The sequence below is a fragment of the Lissotriton helveticus genome, chromosome 4_1 (genome assembly GCF_964261635.1).
Source record: "Lissotriton helveticus chromosome 4_1, aLisHel1.1, whole genome shotgun sequence".
In the NCBI taxonomy this organism is placed as follows: domain Eukaryota; kingdom Metazoa; phylum Chordata; class Amphibia; order Caudata; family Salamandridae; genus Lissotriton; species Lissotriton helveticus.
This window is the reverse complement of record NC_136063.1, coordinates 141,916,108-141,936,570: the sequence shown is the minus strand read 5'-3', so window position 1 is coordinate 141,936,570 and position 20,463 is coordinate 141,916,108. Positions and strand designations below refer to the sequence as shown.

The following is a 20,463-nucleotide window of genomic DNA, read 5'->3' as shown; positions in this document are numbered from 1 at the left end:
CGAAAGCAGCCTGGGGCTTGGAGGAAGGAAGCCTTTGGCCCAGAGTCCTTTCAGGAGCCGACTCACAAAAATCCCAGAAACACCCGAATTGTGTTTATTTCTCACGATTGCTGGTTCTGGCGTTCCAGAGAGCTCTCTAGATGACAATGGGGGGGACAGAGGAACTGGCCCCAGCCTGTCTGAAGACATTGACTCACAGAGGTTTCTTATGGGAGCGAACCTCATTCTCCTGTTCACTTTTTGAGATATTCAGTGAAAGTGCTTTTACTGTTTTTTGAGTGAAATTGCCTGCACCTTAAACTATGTACGTCTTGCTGTGGTAATGTGGTGTATTATAGTGCCTATAGGGGGGACACTTCGATGACCTCAGACGCAAACCCCTTCCCCATCCTTTTTCCAAACCCACCTCAAATGACAGCCCCAGGTCCAATTTTTGTTGCTTAATTAGAGACTCAAATGCTAGTCTGTATTTATTACATATATTTTAACGATATTTTTTTAAATTTAAATCTTGCACCACCACGATCTTTTTGATGCTGCTCCGGCAGACATTGATATTGACAGAATTGCTTCAGTTGGTGGTATTGACACCAAGCTTATTCATCCAGCTGCTGGACTGTGCCCTTCTTTGAAACATAGATAACCCCCAAAACCTTCGGATGCCCTTGTTCTCTCCAGTGGTGGCTCGCTGGATCACAGCAGCTGAATCTGAAACCAGTTCAAGGCCATTGCCTTCAAGAATCAATCAACTCGTCCTTCTTGGCTTGGGAAAGTGCACCGTTAACACCTTGCCTCACGCGAACTCTGCAGATGTACTACTACTCACCCAAGCTGTTACGGATTTCTACTAGCGAGCTATTATCGTGAATTACCACGTTAATAGGGAAATGGGCGTCAACAGACCTCCTCTTGTAACGAAAGCCCAATGTGACGCCCTTAACCCCTTCGCTGCGGCGGCTATTCCGCCGCAGCGCTAAGGGGGAGGCGGGGCCGCGGTGCGGTCCCGTGCTCGTGACGGAACCGCTCCGTCACGGCCCTCGGGTGAGCTGTGCTTGTGACGGAACGGTTCCGTCACGGACCCGCCCGCCCATTAGAACTTCAGCGCAGGCGCGGAATTCGCGCCACGCAGGCGCGGCGAACGGGCCGTGATGGAACCGTTCCGTCACCAGCACAGCCCACCCGAGGCTCATGACGGAACGGTTCCGTCACGAGCATGGGAGTGGTTAACCATGTTTTGCACGTTGCTCCAGATTGTGCGCACTGTGGCCAGCTCGTTGCGATTGCCGCACCATTTGTCAGCACAAAGCTTTCTATGCTTCTTGCTTATGCGGCAAAGCTCTACTCATGAATGTGGTTGAAGACCCAGCGAAGACTCCCCCTGGGGTCCTTCACAATAAGGGGGTGGCCTTTCGAGGTGAAGTCCACCTTGTCGGGGATGTCCATAGCCTGGTTGTTGAGAATGGTCTTCATACTCGCAGGAGACCGAGAGAAGGGCCTGTATTCATGATACATATAATCCTAACTCGCACAAAATCATAACGCTATACCGCAACCATCTTTACAAGGTTGCTACAGAATTATTTTATGCACACGTAGTCCTAGTCCGTGAGACATTGAGCCACCTACAGTTCCATGCATATAAAACATCTCCCCAGGCATAAAACGATTTTGTGAACTCATGGTCTACCCTTCGACCTAGTCCCCCTGCCACCTCTGACCTCTGGCCCATCACAGGCCCTAACTCAGAGCAGTACAAGCATTGGCAAATTCAATAGGTCTCGCCTATGCAAGAGCTATTTGCTTTGCCAATGTGTTTCATCAATGTTGTACTCCAGCGTGGCTACTGTTAAGCATGGCTGAATGTTTTTGGCATATAGGAGAGTGGCTTAGAGTGTCATAGAATGGAATGGCGAAGAGTGGAGAAGAGTGCCGTACAGTGGAGTGGCGCCCAGTGGAGTGGCAAAGAGTAGAGTGGACTGGTGTAGAGCGCATTTGTGTAGAGCGTTGTAGAGTATAGTGGCGTAGAGTGAAGAAGTATAGAATTCAGCATCGTAAAATGCAGTGGTGTAGATTAGAGTGTTGCATAGTAGAATGCAGTGGTGTACAGTGCAGTGGTGCCAAGCAGAGTGTTGTAGAGCACAGTGTCATAGAGTGCAGTGGTGTAGAGTAGAGTGGCATAGAGTGCAGTGGTGTAGAGTGGTGCAGAGTACAGTATAGTGCTGCAGAGTGCATTGGCATAGAATGCAGTGCCGTAGAGTGCATTGCACAGAATGCAGCAGTGCACAGTTCCGTGGTGTAGTGTTCAGTGGTGTCGAGTGAAGTGGTGTTGAGAGGCATAGAGTGATGTAGAGTGCAGCAGGGTTGAATACAGTGGTGCAATGTAGAGTGCAGTGGCATAGAGTGCATCAGCATAGAGTAGACTAGTGTAAAGCGCATTGGTATAGAGTGTTGCAGAGTATAGTGGCATAGAGTGCAACGGCATAGAATTCAGTGGCATACAGTGCAATGTCATAGGATGCAGTGATGTTGATTCGAGGGTGCATAGTAAAGCAGAGTGGTGCAGAGTGGAGTGGTGCAAATTGGAGTAGTGCAGCGTGCATTGGTGCAGAGTACAGTGACATAGAGTGCAGTGGTGTAGAGTGCACAGGCATGGAGTGCAATGGCTTAGAGTAGTGTGGCATAGAGAGCAGTGGCATAGAATACAGTTTTGTAAAATGCTGAGGCGTAGAATGCAGTGACGTAAAGTGCAGCGGTGTAGAGTGTAGTGGTTTGGAGTAGAGTGGAAAAGAGTGGCATAGAATGCAGGGACGTAGAGTAGATTGTTTCAGAGTAGGGGGAGTGGGGGTAGAGTGGAGTTGTGCAGGTTAGAGTGATGTGGCATAGAGTAGAGTGGTGTAGGGTAGAGTGCAGTGGTATAGAGTGGCATAGAGTAGTGGTGTAGAGTGCATTGGCAAAGAATGCAGTGGTGCAGAGTAGATTAGAGTGGTGTACAGTGGATTTGCAGAGAGTGAATTTTCGTAGAATGTTTTGGCATAGAGTGCAGTGCCGTAGAATGAAGTTCTGCGGATTGGTGTAGAGTGGAGTTGTGCGGTGTGGAGTGTTGTAGCTTAGACTGGAGTGGCGAAGAGTGCAGTGGTGTAGAGTGGAGTGTCATAGATTGCACTGGCCTTTGAGGAGTGTGGTGCAGAGTAGAGAGGTGTAGAGTGCAGTGGCATAGAATGCAGTGGCACTGAAAGTGGTGGTGCAAAGTGGAATAGAGTGTAGTGGGCAGAGTGCAGAGGTGTGAAGTGGAGTGGTGCAGAGTAGATTGCAGTGGCATGGAGTGGTGCAACGTAAAGTGGAGTATGCATGGTGTGGTAGCACACTGACATTACCGACAACACATTTTCAGTTGAAATGACCATTACATTTGCACTCATATACAGTTTCACTAATAAAACTATCAGCGCACAAACAATAATGTGTGGAAATGCCTTCACCTAATGTATTGATTAGGGGTGGGCGGTAAACTACACTCCGCAGGCGGAGTGTGCAAAGTTTTGTCACTCCAATTGGAGCGCAAAGTTTGGCACAAACTCCACCAACCTGCCAGTGGAGTGGAGTTTACCAGTGCGCTCACCCCTTGTCTCAGCATTCCCGCTGTGAGTGGCTTACTTGTGGCAACAATAGGGGATCTTGGCCCCCAACGACCCTCAGCATCCAAGGGGACTTCATCCATCAACCATTAGTACGCCAGGAGGTCTCTTTGCAGAGTGGTTGAGAAATGGTGTGGGCCTCCGATGTCTCAGCAATCCGGCTGTGGGGGACTTACTTGTGGCAACAATAGGTGTACTTGGCCCCCAACGACACTCTGCAGCCCAAAAGCTCAAACTTCGCAATCCGGGTGGGTGAATCCGCAAGACAGATGAGTGGAACCCCCGCTCTGGACTGGTGTGTTTCTTCATCATCGTCATCATCATCTTCATGTACGAGGTGAAGTGCTGGGGGCCTGGAGTGGGAACTTCTGACACAGGCGGCACTCACCAAGGTTAACGTGTAAGTGTCAACGGGAGAGAGAGCTGGTGCACAGAGGCCACCAAGAGTCCACGGAGGGGAACATCCTTTACAACGCAACTTTTACAACGAAGTACCTTTACGACGCAACCATTACAACTCAACTTTTACAATGTCTTGCGCGGGGGGGCGCTCTAGGATAGGGAATAGTTTCCAACACCTTCCCTACTATCCACGGGGACTGGAGTTGGAATAGTAAATTAAACTATTCACTATCCAGCGCCCCCCAACGCAAGTCGTTGTAACGACCTGCGTTGTAAAACTTGCTTCGTAAAGGCATGCGTTGTAATAGCATGCGTTGTAACGTCATACATCCGTCCACGGATACACATGGAAAACAATGCACTTCTCTGACTGCGTTCATTTTCAAAAATACAGAAAGTATGTCTTCTTTTAAATGGCTCTCCCTGCTGCCCTTCATGACTGTCAGAAGCACATCAGAGCAGGATGGCAGCAGGAGAAGGACTCCTACTTCCTTACATACCTGCAGATGTGCGCATGCGTCTGTCCTCCAATGCTAATGGTTACTGGTGCTCTCTATAGGGCTGTTTATAGTGTGAAAACCCAACACGCGTCAGACTGCGAGTACAGTCCAGCGGTCGAAGTCTAGAAATCAAGTATCGGAACTACTTTTATCCTAAAAAGAGTGGGTCCTGGGTCAATTAGTGAGGGTGCGAGGTTAAATGCAGAAGTAAAAAGAACAAAATATTCTCAACTATATTGTTAAAGTTTAACTTAGAGGTAAATGCATGTAGTATATAACACACAGACATTAAATGAAAAACAAATGCAAGTTAAACTAATCTTCACCGAGCAGGAGAGCCCCTTCGTTCCTTTCAGCCCGACACAACTCAAGGTCATCATTAACCAGTTATTCTTTAACTTGGAGTATGGGAACTGCTTTCATAAAATGAATACAAGCGTGGGAATGCCATTCCCAGCTGATTCCGCCCACTTCAGCCTCTGGAGTGGACATTTATTGGCTAAATAAACGTGGACACATACTAGCTGCATCATCAGAGGACATACAATAAATAATGATGAAATGAGCATTAAGACCCAATGAAATCCGGAGCTCCACAGGTACGTCACTGTCTGCTCAAGGTTTATTGTGTGTTGTCCTGTCACTGCTCAGGCCTTTTCCCAGAGCCCATCTTTGCCCATCTGTTCCCTCTTCGCATCATGCCTCCACCTCCGTCCTGACCCCCCGCACAGCTCCTCTGGGCGAAGGGTCTCTGAGGGGATACTAGGCTGGAGTATGTGGTACCCACACACATAGTAACACCCAGGTGCCCTGCTTCATACCCCTGTCTCTGCATAATCCTCCGTGGTTCCTGGGCACCATCTTTTGCAACCTAGGCCTCTTGCACCCCTCTGTTTCCTGCACATTCACTGCTGCACCCCTCTGTGCCGAGCACCCGCCTCCTGCTGTCTCCCTGCACCCTTCATGTGCTGCACCTTGCTTCCTCTACACACCCCTGCTGTCTCCCTGCACCCCTCCACGTGCTGCACCTTGCTTCCTCTGCACACACCCCTGCTGTCTCCCTGCACCCTTCATGTGCTGCACCTTGCTTCCTCTGCACTCCCCCCCCCCCCACGTGCTGCACCTTGCTTCCCCTGCACACACCCCTGCCCCCATGGAGCCCTCCGCCTCCTGGCACCCACTGCCTTCTTTGGCACTGTACACCCTGCACAGCGCCTCCTCGGCTCGCCCAGCGCTGCCCTGGCAGACAGCAGCTTCTCCCATGAATATTTAAAGCGCTGCGGGGTCCCTGCGCTTCTGGCCGCCGCCGGCACTCTCTCCCGAGACGGCTCCAGCCACGCCTCGGACGAGACCTGGACGACACTTCTGCTGAGCTCACAAAATGTGGGAATGAGGGGGGGCTGAAACATTCCCACCGCGAAGACAGCAACTGGCAAAGCCAATAGGGCTTGCGTTCATAGTGAGACACTCGTGCTGTGTCCCTGGATGCTGATTGGCCAGCCCTGGACCTTCTGCCGCACTGGACACAGCACTAGAAGGCTGCTGCGCGGCACTGCCCTGTAGAGTACCACTGCCTGGTTGTTCACTAACTTTCCTCTACTTGTCCCTATTTGGGGTCATGACCCCAAACCGGCCACAAGTCAGGCTTGCATTTATTTTGTCGCCTTTTTTTATCATTCATCGTTAGTGCTGTGCATTTACTATATATTTCCCCAAAAAGACATTCTTCTCACTGTAGCTTAATATTTATTGTCATTGCTGATACACTGTGCTACAGGTATCTTGAACGGACAGTGCCTAATTTGTTAATCGTTACACAACTAAAGCAAACATGTTAGCTTCTCATTTAAACAAAAAAAACAATTTTCCCAACCCATTTCCCACAAATCCCTCCAGGGAAAGGCAAGCAAATTATTGTAAATAAATATAGATGGATCACAAGATACTTCTAGATAAGTTACAAGATAGGTTTATGAAGACGCAGCAGAGCAGTACACCTCGCCAGCTGACCAGACCATCAACTGACACGTGTGGAACCTTCAAGTACAAAGTAGAATGCACAGAGGTATACTGGGAGGCTTAAGAGGTGTGAACATAGAGAAAGGTCTAAAGACCAAAGGTGGCGGCCATGTTGCGAGGAGTATAAGTTTAGTACACACCAGCCACGGTCGGTAGGGGAGTACCTGCCGGGGCGGTGACGTGGGGAGGGGGAGGGGCAGGGTGGGGGTTAGTAATATATGGATAATGGAGGTTTGCAGGTAAGTAAACATTTAAATAAATAAAATGAATTTCGTTGAGTGCACTGCATCCCCAAATGCGATGCAGAGCGCGCATCAAAATTTGTTTGATTTATTTAAATATTTACTTACCTGCAAACCTCCATTATCCATACATTACTAGCCCCCACCCTGCCCCTCCCTCTCCCCACGTCACCGCCCCGGCAGGTACTCCCCCACCGACCGCAGCTGCTACACACACCCTCTTGGCTCCTTCAGAGAAGTGTCACCCAGTGAATTTCTGGATGGTGTCAAAGCAAGTAGGCCAGCTGACGACCATCTCTCTTGTTCTATCTAAACCGGATTACACTAATGGTCTGTATCCCGGCTCACCTTCTGTCAACTATGAGAAGAATATAGAGAATTCAGAACGCTGCCGCTAGACTCCTCCTACATGTGACGTCACAAGCACACATCTCCCCTGCCTTGAGGGCCCGACACTGCTTACTGGTTGTCGCAGATCCACCTTCAAACTGTGCATGGCAAAGGACCACTCTTCATCGAGAAGAAATCAACCAATGCATACAGCAAAGGAACCGACCCGTGAGAATGGCTCCCCGGCTCAACATTACCACATAAAAGGAGAAAACAAACACACAAGTGGAACATATTCCTCTGTTCAAGCAGCCAAAGTGTGGAATTCAATGCCCACACACATAAGATCCGCTGACGATAGTCTTAACTTCAGAAGATAAGTCAAAAGCTGTCTCTTTCCAAAATCATCACTATACTCACAAGACAACAGTGTACCACAACAGTATTCACAGCCATGACAAACTATGCTTTGACCAATGCACACCAACACATATAGAGATGAGTCGGTCGTAACTTGCCTACTACCATCTCACTATTATTTTTAACATTGTTCAGTTACTCTATAATAAAGTCATTTTTGAGTTAAACCAGGACAATTTTTAACATAATTTCTTTTTGCACCTACAGTCACAACCCGCTCCACTGTAGTTCAGGTGTCGAAGCACACCCTGGTGACGCTAGGCCACCAGGGTGGACCCCGATGATGAAGCATGTCACCGCCAGGCTGGTGAGTGAGGGGTTTTAAAGAAAAGGAAATTCTTTCCTTTTATGCCATTAAATCTATCCTCCAGACTATTGACCCTATAATCTGCAGGGGATACTCCTCTATTTGTTTCAAAAATACTCGCCCAAGGGGAATAGGAGTAATCCTGGTCCATAACTGGATGTTTGTGGACAAACCCTTACTCTCTCCTTTGATTATCACAAACTATGCTTGTCACCGCACAGAGATGAATTTGTTGTTATACATGTGCCATTGTACATTGCACTATGCTTCCTGTTATCAGCAGATACAGTTATATAAGTGGAAACGTGTATATTACACCACAAGATACTAAAGTATACCAGACTATGTCATAAAGGGGGATTCTATATACATATAGGTGCTATATAAAGGGGTTTATGCCTGCTACTAAAACGAAAAAATGTAAATTCTTCATCACTAGATATTTCTGCATATTAGACCATGTAAATATTGCTGCTTCTATGCACATATGGATATTCATATAGAGGGTTTTCTCAAGCCAATACAACTTTAACAAGTGTCATATGCATATATGTATGAATAAGTTAATTTCAGGTTTAAAAAAATAAATATATATATATGCCTTTCAACCGTTGTCCCATCCCTCCTCACTCTGGCTCATCCCAAACCTTTCTGACTAGTATGAACTCCCAAACATGCTTCTCAAACGCCCCCCTCCTTTGCTACGCATATCACCCCAACTAACAGACAGACACAACCACTACTTACAAACACAACTATCCAATTCTCCTTTCAAATCAAGCCCATCATTCTAACCCTACTCTAAAATCTACAAAACACACAACAAATCAAACCCACACAAATAATGCACGAGGGAAAAAACACTTATTATCCTCTTCTAGACACACTGGCTCTTTTCCTGACTTTTGCAGGTTCTTTTTTTCCTTTCTCTTCCTCCTGCCTTCTCCCTTTTCTGACTTTCTCTCTATCGCTCTGCGTTATAGTCTCATGCCTGAAAAATAAGCCCTGGTCCCAAAAAATGAGAGTAGTAGGCCCCAACTGCAACCACCGGCTCAAATTAAGCATTTCCTGTAACCTTGACGCCGAGTGAACTTCTAGAAGAGGGAAACATCAGAAGGAAACGCTGGCTACCTTTAGGAGCCGAGGACATGGCCGCTGGCTACCTTAAGGAGCTGAGGACATGGCCGCTGGCTACTTTAAGGAGCCGAGGACATGGCCACTGGCTACCTTAAGGAGCCGAGGACATGGCCGCTGGCTACCTTAAGGAGCCGAGGACATGGCCGCTGGCTACCTTAAGGAGCCGAGGACATGGCCGCTGGTTACCTTAAGGAGCCGAGGACATGTCCGCTGGCTACCTTAAGGAGCCGATAGCATGGCCGCTGGCTACCTTAAGGAGCCGAGGACATGGCCGCTGGCTACCTTAAGGAGCCGAGGACATGACCGCTGGCTACCTTAAGGAGCCGAGGACATGGCCGCTGGCTACCTTAAGGAGCCGAGGACATGTCCGCTGGCTACCTTAGGAGCCGAGGACATGGCCGCTGGCTACCTTAAGGAGCTGAGGACATGGCCGCTGGCTACCTTAAGGAGCCGAGGACATGGCCGCTGGCTACCTTAAGGAGCCGAGGACATGACCGCTGGCCACCTTACGGAGCCGAGGACATGGCCGCTGGCTACCTTAAGGAGCCGAGGACATGGCCGCTGGCTACCTTAAGGAGCCGAGGAAATGGCCGCTGGCTACCTTAAGGAGCCGAGGACATGGCCGCTAGCTACATTAAGGAGCCGAGGACATGGCCGCTGGCTACCTTAAGGAGCCGAGGACATGGCCGCTGGCTACCTCTAGGAGCCGAGGTCATGGCCGCTGGCTACCTCTAGGAGCTGAGGACATGGCCGCTGGCTACCTTAAGGAGCCGAGGACATGGCCGCTGGCTACCTTAAGGAGCTGAGGACCTGGCCGCTGGCTACCTTAAGGAGCAGAGGACATTGCCGCTGGCTACCTTAAGGAGCTGAGGACATGGACATGGCCGCTGGCTACCTTAAGGAGCTGAGGACATGGCCGCTGGCTACCTTAAGGAGCTGAGGAAATGGCCGCTGGCTACCTTAAGGAGCTGAGAACATGGCCGCTGGCTACCTTAAGGAGCCGAGGTCATGGCCGCTGGCTACCTTAAGGAGCCGAGGACATGGCCGCTGGCTACCTTAAGGAGCCGAGGACATGGCCGCTGGCTACCTTAAGGAGCCGAGGACAAGGCCGCTGGCTACCTTAAGGAGCCGATAGCATGGCCGTTGGCTACCAGAAGAAGCCGAGGATATGGCCGCTGGCTACCTTAAGGAGCTGAGGATATGGCCGCTGGCTACCTTAAGGAGCTGAGGATATAGCCACTGGCTACCTCTAGGAGCCGAGGACATTGCCGCTGACTACCTTAAGGAGCCGAGGACATGGCCGCTGGCTACCTTAAGGAGCTGGGGATATGGCCACTGGCTACCTTAAGGAGCCGAGGACATGGCCGCTGGCTACCTTAAGGAGCTGAGGACATGGCTGCTGGCTACCTTAAGGAGCTGAGGACATGGCCACTGGCTACCTTTAGGAGCCGATAGCATGGCCGTTGGCTACCTTAAGAAGCTGAGGATATGGCCGCTGGCTACCTTAAGGAGCTGAGGATATGGCCGCTGGCTACCTTAAGGAGCTGAGGATATGGCCGCTGGCTACCTTAAGGAGCTGAGGATATAGCCCCTGGCTACCTCTAGGAGCCGAGGACATGGCCGCTGACTACCTTAAGGAGCCGAGGACATGGCCGCTGGCTACCTTAAGGAGCTGGGGATATGGCCACTGGCTACCTTAAGGAGCCGATAGCATGGCCGCTGGCTACCTTAAGGAGCCGAGGACATGGCCGCTGGCTACTTTAAGGAGCCGAGGACATGGCTACTGACTACCTTAAGGAGCCGAGGACATGGCCGCTGGCTACCTTAAGGAGCCGATAGCATGGCCACTGGCTACCTTTAGGAGCCGAGGACATGGCCGCTGACTGTCTTAAGAAGCCGAGGACATGGCCTCTGGCTACCTTTAGGAGCCGAGGACATGGCCGCTGGCTACCTTAAGGAGCCGATAGCATGGCCGTTGGCTACCTTAAGGAGCCGAGGACATGGCCACTGGCTATCTTAAGGAGCCGAGGACATGGTCGCTGGCTATCTTTAGGAGCCGAGGACATGGCCGCTGGCTACCTTAAGGAGCCGAGGACAATGCCGCTGGCTACCTTAAGGAGCCGATAGCATGGCCGCTGGCTACCTTAAGGAGCCGAGGACATGGCCACTGGCTACCTTAAGGAGCCGAGGACATGGCCACTGGCTACCTTAAGGAGCCGAGGACATGGCCGCTGGCTACCTTAAGGAGCCGAGGACATGGCCACTGGCTACCTTAAGGAGCCGAGGACATGGCCGCTGGCCACCTTGCGGAGCCGAGGACATGGTCGCTGGCTACCTTAAGGAGCCGAGGACATGGCCGCTGGCCACCTTGCGGAGCCGAGGACATGGTCGCTGGCTACCTTAAGGAGCCGAGGACATGGTCGCTGGCTATCTTTAGGAGCCGATAGCATGGCCGCTGGCTACATTGCGGATCTGGTGACAAGGCTGTGGCACCATTAAGGAGTTGATATCAAGGCCACGGTCTAGCTTAAGAAGCAGATGACAAGGCGCGACTATAAAATGACAACTGCCCAATAGAGGCATTTCAGAGGTACCCCCAAGATGGCTGGGTGAAAGAGGGGTATCTTTGGTGATTGTAGGTACCAAGCATTTAATAAGAACAAGGTAGATACATATGTGGGGTGGAACATTTTGGATACTTGTCGAACAACATTGCGTCAGCACTTGCCTTACTCACACCTCTCACCCCCTGTTGACTCTTTCCACAGGACAGAGAAGTGTGAGGACTGGACGCCACCAGTCGACAGCGACCAATGAGAAACGCTGACACTATAAGGGGGTCTAAGGGGGAATGCTCGGCGCTTTCCCCTTGTCGCACTCCTGCCTGTCAGATTCCATGTGACTCTGTCTCTCACGCCCTCTCTTGCTCTCAAGCTGTGTCTGGCATACTTGCTTGCTCTGTCTGTCTCTCACACAGCCTGTTGCTCTTCCTGTCTCTCAGACCTTGCGAGGCTGTCTTTGTCTTACATCTTTGTAGGCTTGTCTCTGAAACTGTCTCATGCTCTCTCTGTAGTTCTGTCCATCTCTCTCACCCTTTGAAGCTGCCTGACTTTCAAATTAATTGTTGTCTCTGTCTCTTGCACATGCTGCTGCTGTCTGTTTCTCAAAAGCTCCGTGACTGTCTACCTCTAACATTCTTTGCTTGCCTGTCTGTTGCTCTCTGGGGCTGTATGTCTCTCACACTCTCTCTGTACTCGCACACCCCGTATAGCACCGTCTCTCACGCCCTCTCTTGCTGTCTGTGGATGTCTAACTCTCACCCCCTTTGTACTTGTCCGTCTCTCACGCCCCCTGCGGCCGCCTGTCTCTCACACCCCCTGCGGCCGCCTGTCTCTCACGCCCCCTGCGGCCGCCTGTCTCTCACGCCCCCTGCGGCCGCCTGTCTCTCACGCCCCCTGCGGCCGTCTGTCTCTCACGCCCCCTGCGGCCGTCTGTCTCTCACGCCCCCTGCGGCGGTCTGCCTCTCACGCCCCCTGCGGCCGTCTGCCTCTCACGCCCCCTGCGGCCGCCTGTCTCTCACGCCCCCTGCGGCGGTCTGCCTCTCACACCCCCTGCGGCGGTCTGCCTCTCACACCCCCTGCGGCGGTCTGTCTCTCACGCCCCCTGCGGCCGTCTGTCTCTCACGCCCCCTGCGGCCGTCTGTCTCTCACGCCCCCTGCGGCCGTCTGTCTCTCACGCCCCCTGCGGCCGTCTGTCTCTCACGCCGCCTGCGGCCGTCTGCCTCTCACGCCTCCTGCGGCGGTCTGTCTCTCACGCCCCCTGCGGCGGTCTGCCTCTCACGCCTCCTGCGGCCGCCTGTCTCTCACGCCGCCTGCGGCGGTCTGTCTCTCACGCCCCCTGCGGCCGTCTGTCTCTCACGTCGCCTGCGGCCGTCTGCCCCTCACAACCCCTGCGGCCGTCTGTCTCTCACGCCCCCTGCGGCCGTCTGCCTCTCACGCCCCCTGCGGCGGTCTGTCTCTCACGCCCCCTGCGGCCCCCTGTCTCTCACGCCCCCTGCGGCCGTCTGTCTCTCACGCCCCCTGCGGCCCCCTGTCTCTCACGCCCCCTGCGGCCGTCTGTCTCTCACGCCCCCTGCGGCGGTCTGTCTCTCACGCCCCCTGCGGCTGTCTGTCTCTCACGCCGCCTGCGGCTGTCTGCCTCTCACGCCCCCTGCGGCGGTCTGTCTCTCACGCCGCCTGCGGCGGTCTGCCTCTCACGCCTCCTGCGGCCGTCTGTCTCTCACGCCCCCTGCGGCTGTCTGTCTCTCACGCCCCCTGCGGCTGTCTGTCTCTCACGCCCCCTGCGGCTGTCTGTCTCTCACGCCGCCTGCGGCCGTCTGCCTCTCACGCCCCCTGCGGCGGTCTGTCTCTCACGCCCCCTGCGGCCGCCTGTCTCTCACGCCGCCTGCGGCGGTCTGCCTCTCACGCCTCCTGCGGCCGTCTGCCTCTCACGCCTCCTGCGGCTGTCTGTCTCTCACGCCCCCTGCGGCTGTCTGTCTCTCACGCCCCCTGCGGCGGTCTGTCTCTCACGCCCCCTGCGGCGGTCTGTCTCTCACGCCCCCTGCGGCGGTCTGTCTCTCACGCCCCCTGCGGCGGTCTGCCTCTCACGCCCCCTGCGGCCGTCTGTCTCTCACGCCCCCTGCGGCGGTCTGTCTCTCACGCCCCCTGCCTCTCCTCGCCATGTCTCTGTTTTGTCTTCTCTTGGGCTCGGCTGAGAGTTCAGACAATGCTCCATTATCGGCACCTCCTGGATATGTTTCCGGTTCGTCAATCAATGCACTGCAGGCAGCAGCTGTGTCCTGCCATGGGACATCCTAGTTGCTGCAAAGGGCGAGGCGCCAAATACAAGATGCCTGCACCGTGCAGGGGAGTGGCTTGGTCAGTAAGACGGGGTGGGGTGGGGGCAGTGAGGGGTGGGGAGCAGATTTTTCAACAATCACGCTGCCACATACATTTTAAATACATTATATGCAGTGGTTAATTTGTAAAAAAAACATAAGTGCCAGAGCTCTCGACAGGAGGCAACTGCAGCTTGCATGACACATTGACGCTGCCAATGACAGTAACAACACAACTACTAACCATCGCACTCCTACAAATGTAACAATTTGGACTCTCTATTATCTGAAGGAAGTCCTTCCAATACCGGAAATTCTGTTCTCCATGACTATGGAAGTGCCTTCCCAGTGTGTTCTTGTAGTTTGAGTGCCTGCCATTTATTGTAGTATTATACTTCTACTTGTATTGTGTACTCTTTTGTAACATGCACACGTCACTTTTTCTCGTGTAATGTATCGTTTGCTACCTCTTGTATTTTGTCTGCCTCGGATACATGCACAATTACCACCATTGCCTCATGTAACGTAACGTTTGTTCTTGTGTTTTGAGTATCCGCCATTTTTTGCTGTTTTATACCTATACTTGTACTTTGTACGCTTTAGTAATCATGCACACATGTCACTTTTCCTCCTGTAACGCATCCTTTGCTACCTATTGTATTTTGTTTGCTCTTGATTCATGCACAATTGTCACTATTGCCACATATAACGTAACGTTTGCTTTTGTAACATGCTCACTTGTAATTTTCTCCTCATGTATCGTTACTGTTCCTATTTTGAAGCGCTCTGACACCTTCGGGTAAAGTCCGCGCTATATAAAAACGCATTAAATAAAATAAAATGAAATATAGGAATGGCTCAGAAGGCAGGTTATAGTAATTTTGTTATGTATATTGAATTCATAATTACCTGTTGTTGTGGTCAGTTCTAAATTATCTAGATAGCACCATCTTGTGGTAGACTGTTACAAGCGCCGGTGTTGACAATTAAGTGCCGGTGTCAAGCACTGGAAACCACCATCTCAAATTAAGCACTGATAATACGACAAGCATACCACACGAGAGGGGCTTAAGGGGAAGCGGAAAGGGAGAAGAATGTGGATTAGTGGGGGTACTAAGTGAGAGAAAGCACATTATTTTGTGAAATAGCCAACATTTTTTGAAGTCTTTCCAAACAGAGCGAGGGAGAGGGTGTGAGCGTATTTGTCAATGTGAGTAAAATTCCTGATGAAATCCGACAGACACCTCACCATACCCGACTGAAAGCACCTGTACCCAAGTATGTATCGGAAAATACATATATTAGGGGGTATAACACCCCAACACCCCCCCTGAAGCTACACCCGGGCTCCGTGCCTGTAGAGTACTTCAGCAGGCTCACCAGGCCATGCGCTCTGCAGGTGCAGTGCCACTGGGAGAAGATACCCAGCCCTCTGATGTCGGAACAGACTGGAACACCGTGACACTGCCGGAGAGGGTGCTAAGATGTAATTCGCACTGCAGGAACAACAGCAGGCCAGCGACCCGCAGGAGCAGAGACAACAGACCCTGGCCAATGCAGGAGCAGGGGACCATGGACCCTGCAGGAGCAGGAGCAGGAGGCCATGGACCCTGCAGGGGAAGGTCTAGGGGTTAATGACCATGCTGGGGCTGGGCCAAAAGACTAGAGGCCCACTGGTTTCTGACCAGTCTGTAGACCATGGACACCATAGGAGAAGCGTCATGAGACCAAGACACTGCAGCAGCAACACCAGACCAGCATGCTGCAGGAACAGAGCTAGGGGGGCATTCACACCCCTGGAGCAGGACCAGGGGACCAGGCACACTGCACGAGCACGGCCAGGATACCGCAAGAGATCCAGGTGCCGCGTCAGGAGACCGTGCATACTGTAGGGTAATAACCGAGACGATGCACACTGCTCGGCCTTGAGACCATGCACCCTCCAGGAGCACGGGCAGGAGCCCGCAAGAGATCCAGGTGCAGCATCAGGAGACCATGTATTTATTTATTTATTTTGCGGGTTTGTAGAGCGCTAGAATAAACTCCCAAGGGAGTATCTCCGCGCTATCTGACTGCCGAACCTGCAGGAGATCGAATTCCATGGCTCCAAACTAGTTCTTAGACTGTGTGGTTAGACCTGAAACAAGAACGTCTTCAGCTTTTTCCTGAAGGCCAGATGGTTTTCAAGCTGCCTAAGCTGGAGAGGGAGACCATTCCATATCCTCGGTCCCCTCACAGACAGAGCCTTACCCCCTTGCCTTGCCCGCTTGATCCTAGGAATCGTGAGAAGCATTTGGTCACTGGACCGTAAAGCACGGGAAGGAACATATGGCACAAACTTATCTGCCAAGTAGGAGGGACCCAAACCATGAAGTCCTTTGTGGACCGTACAACAGATCTTAAAAACAACTCTCTGGCGGATGGAAAGCCAATGAAGCCTGGCAAGAAGAGGTTTTGAAGATGTTCTCGGAGGGACGTTTAGAACCAACCTGGCTGCGGTGTTCTGCACAACCTGTAACCTATCCAGGTCCTCCTCATTAGCTGACAGCAAGAGACCATTACAATAGTCGAGACGGCTGATAACCAAGGCCTGGACCAGGGTCTTTCTGATGGTGTCTGGAAGCAATGGAAAAACTCTGCGCAGCAATCCAATGGTCCGAAAGCAAGATCCAACAATGTTGGTAACATGCTGCTTCAAGCTGAGTTCTTGTTCCAGACGTACCCCTAGGTTCTTGACTATTTGCTTAGGCTCGGGGACTGGGCCTAGATCTAAAGGCCACCAGTCAGGAGACCAGCTGATCTTAGCCTCACCGAAGAGCATAACCTCTGTCTTTGAAACATTGCACTGCAACATATTCAAAGACATCCACTGGGAAACTGCTCTCATCCCCTCAGAGAAAGAATGTAATACCTCTGGAGTAAGATGGTCAATGGGAAAGAGCAGCTGGGTATCGTCAGCATATGACACTGGGCAAAAACCAAAGGCTCTCAGGATATTAGCCAGGGGGGCCACATAGATGTTGAATAATGTAGGGCTCAAACAGGAGCCCTGTGGCACCCCCTTAGTAATCCTGGTCTCCTCGGATCGGAAATCGCCCATGGTGACACGTTGGGTCCGATCCGAAAGAAAGCTCTTTAGCCAAGCCAATGCCATGCCCCCTAGTCCACTCCCAGTCAGACGCTCGACCAAAATCTCATGTGAGATGGTATCAAAAGCTGCCGATAGATCTAGCAGCACCAGGACAGCTGATGTTCCTTTGTCCTGGAGCATGCGTAGATCATCGGTAATCGACAGCAACGCTGTTTCCGTGCTGTATTTTGGTCTAAAGCCCGACTGAGATGGATCTAGGGCACCAGTATGTTCCAGGTGATTGGACAAATGCTTATTGACGTGCTTTTCTATGAGTTTTCCCATGAATGGTAAAAGGGAAATGGGTCTCAGATTGGTCATGTCAGCCCATGCAGTGGCGGTGTTCTTGCGAATGGGTCGCACTTGGGCTCTCTTCCACTCCAGTGGGACACAGCCTGTGTCCAAGGAGAGGTTGACCAAACTTTGTATTTCTGGTGCTAATATGCTCCTCACTGAAACCATCACTCTCGGTGGAAGCTGGTCCATAGGACTCCCACTCTTTATAGTTGTAATGAGTCCCTCCACTTCAGCCAAGGTGATGTTAGAAAAGTTCGACAGAGTGGAAGCGATGGTCTTTTTACTCGCTGGGACGACAGTGGGAAGAGTAACATGTCCAATGGAAGCAATGGAGGCATGAATCTTCTCATAGATGGTTTCAATCTTGTTCGTAAAGAAACAAGAAATATCATTGCAAAGTTGTTGAGATGAAGTGTCAACACTCTCACACGCTGCCGGCTTCAAGAAGGAGTTCAATATTTGGTAAAGCATCCTCGGCGCATTTCCTACCGCCTCTAACTGTGAGGTAATATGCTGTTTACGAGCTGTTCGAATAGCTTTGTGATATGATTTTAATGCCCTCTGATACTCCAATTTATCTGACTCCAAATGAGATCTACGCCAGGTTCTCTCTAATTTTCTTGTTCTACGCTTCATAGATCTCAGGTCCTCTGAAAACCACACCTCCTGATTTTTCGTCGGGCGGGTCTTAAAGGTTTTCATAGGAACTATGTGCTCAATGGCAATGGTTACTGCCTTTTCATATCTCTCTAGCGCCGCATCAATGTTATTGGTTGTGGCATAATCTTGGATAGAGAAGGCATCCCTAAAAGGCTCATTGGTTATCTTGTGCCATTGTCTCCGTTTCATGGGGATCTGAATAGATCTCTTGGGAGTTGGTCCTATCTCAGGGATATAAAATTCTATAGTAAAATGGTCCGTCCATAGATTTGCAATAGGGGCAGAACACTCAACTCCAAGGAGCCTGGACAAGATGAGGTCCAGAGTATGTCCGGCCCTATGAGTGGGTCCTTTATTACGTAGCAAAAATCCCAATGAAAAGAGATCATTTAGGAAGTCCTGAGTCTCTTTTTCCTCCTTTAGCTCTGCGTGTATATTAAAATCCCCCAATAATAAAAAGTATTTCTCGACATTAACATGGGGGGCCCATAATTCCATCAAAGTGTTGGAAAAATTGTTCATAGGTCCAGGAGGCCGATAGACCAAAGCACCGTTCATAAAACATTTAGGCGAGGTACTGATTTTAAAAACCAACATCTCCATCTCTACTGAGCAATATTGCTCGAGAGTGGAGACCATGATGTTGTCTTTATGCACGATGGCAAGGCCACCTCCCTTTTTTATGGGTCTGTCCTGACAGATAATTTTGTATCCCACCGGTATTCCCAAGGTAATAGTAGGTGCAGTGTGGGGTTTTAACCAAGTTTCAGTAAAGAAACATAGGTCAGGTTCAGCCTCCGAGATAAGATCCCATATCTGCATGTGATGTTTAGGCAGTGATCTAATGTTACATAGAAGGCATTTATTACGGGAACCGGTGTTGATAGGGGCAGGGGAAGCGGGCGTAACTAATTGCTCCAGCCGGAGCGGTACATTCATACTCTGAAAGCGGCAATTTTTACATGAGAAGGGGCCTTCTAGAAATTGAACTTGGTTGCACACACAGTCTCCACAAATGGGTATTTGTACATGGCGTAGTTTGGCAGCAGTGTATGATATCTTGTGCATGATGTTATCACTTACTGGTGCAGGGATCACCATCCTGGCCCCTGGCCCCGTCCTGTCACGGACGGGCACAGACGGGCTTCTCTCTGGCGCCTCTCCGGTGCGTCCGCTGCGCGCTCGAGGTGACGAGAGGGCTAAATAGGCCCTCCCACCCTCAACTGGACCGCTAACCCCCTCGGCGGAAGTGTAGGCGGCGAGTATTTCCTGTCCCACAGCCTATCGGTGAGTGCGTGTCAGTGAGCAATTTCAGTTACTAAATAACAGACAGCTTAAAACGCTGACGCATCAACATGAAATTAAGTGTGCCTCAAAAATCAACACTCTGAAATCAACACATCCCGTGTCATATATAGCCCCAATTTTAAAACACTAAAATCACTAAAGTTCTCGAGTAACAGATTTAAAAGCACAGTTTGTATACTTCGGGATCAGGAGATCGTGCCCACTGCTAGACCTCAAGGACTGGAACGCTTCAGGAGCAGGGCCAGGGGTGCATGAACAATGCATGTGCAGCCAGGAGACCAGGGATATTTTAGAGTCATGAGACGATACACCCTGATGGTCCTGAAGACCGTGCATATCACAGGGAGAGCAGACCATGCACACTGATGAGCTTTAAGACCATGCACACTTCAGGAGCAGGGCCAGGGATCCATGACCAATGCTGGTGAAGCATCAGGAGACCCTGCATACTGCAGGGAGATGGGACCATGCACACTGATGAGCCCTAAGACCATGCACCCTCCAAGAGCACGACCAAGAGTCCATGAGTGATGCAGGGGCAGCATCAGGACCCCGTGCATACTCTAGGGTCACGAGGCCATGCACACTCCAGGAGCAGGCTATGAGTCCAACATGCACAGCCAGGAGTCCAGAACCAATGCAGGTGCAGCATCAGGAGACCCTGCATTCTGCAGGGAAAAGGGACCATGCAGACCGCTGGGCCTGGAGACCAGGCACACTCCTGGAGCATGACCAGGAGTTTTCATGAGTGATGCAGGTGCAGAGTCAGGGCTCCGTGCATACTCTAGGGTCATGAGACCATGCACAGGCCAGGAGCATGGCCAAGAGTCCATGACTAATGCAGGTACAGTATCAGAAGACCGTGCATACTGCAGGGAGAGGGGACCATGCACACCGCTGAGCCTTAGACCATGCACACAATCATGCCCAGACATGGTCCTGAGCTCACTCTACGACAGGACTCAACCTACCCCTCACTGTCAAGGCCTAAGTAGGTTGAAACTGTTTTGAGATGTCATCAATCAATCAATCAGTGACACTTATAAAGCGCGCTACATACCCGTAGGGTCTCAAGGCGCTGGGGGGGGGGGGGGGGTGCCGCTACTGCTCGAACAGCCAGGTCTTCAGCTTCTTCCTGAAGGAGAGGTGGTCTTGGGTCAGGCGCAGGTCGGGAGGGAGGGAGTTCCAGGTCTTGGCGGC

General features: G+C 51.3%; 1 protein-coding gene and 1 pseudogene across 4 annotated transcripts in view; both read right to left on the bottom strand.

The window, feature by feature from the left end:
* Positions 1 to 20,463, bottom strand: part of PLEC (plectin) — a 1,130,647-nt gene that overhangs the window by 598,297 nt on the left and 511,887 nt on the right. The window lies entirely within an intron of this gene.
* LOC144827073 (large ribosomal subunit protein uL6-like) lies at positions 597 to 1,470 on the bottom strand (annotated as a pseudogene).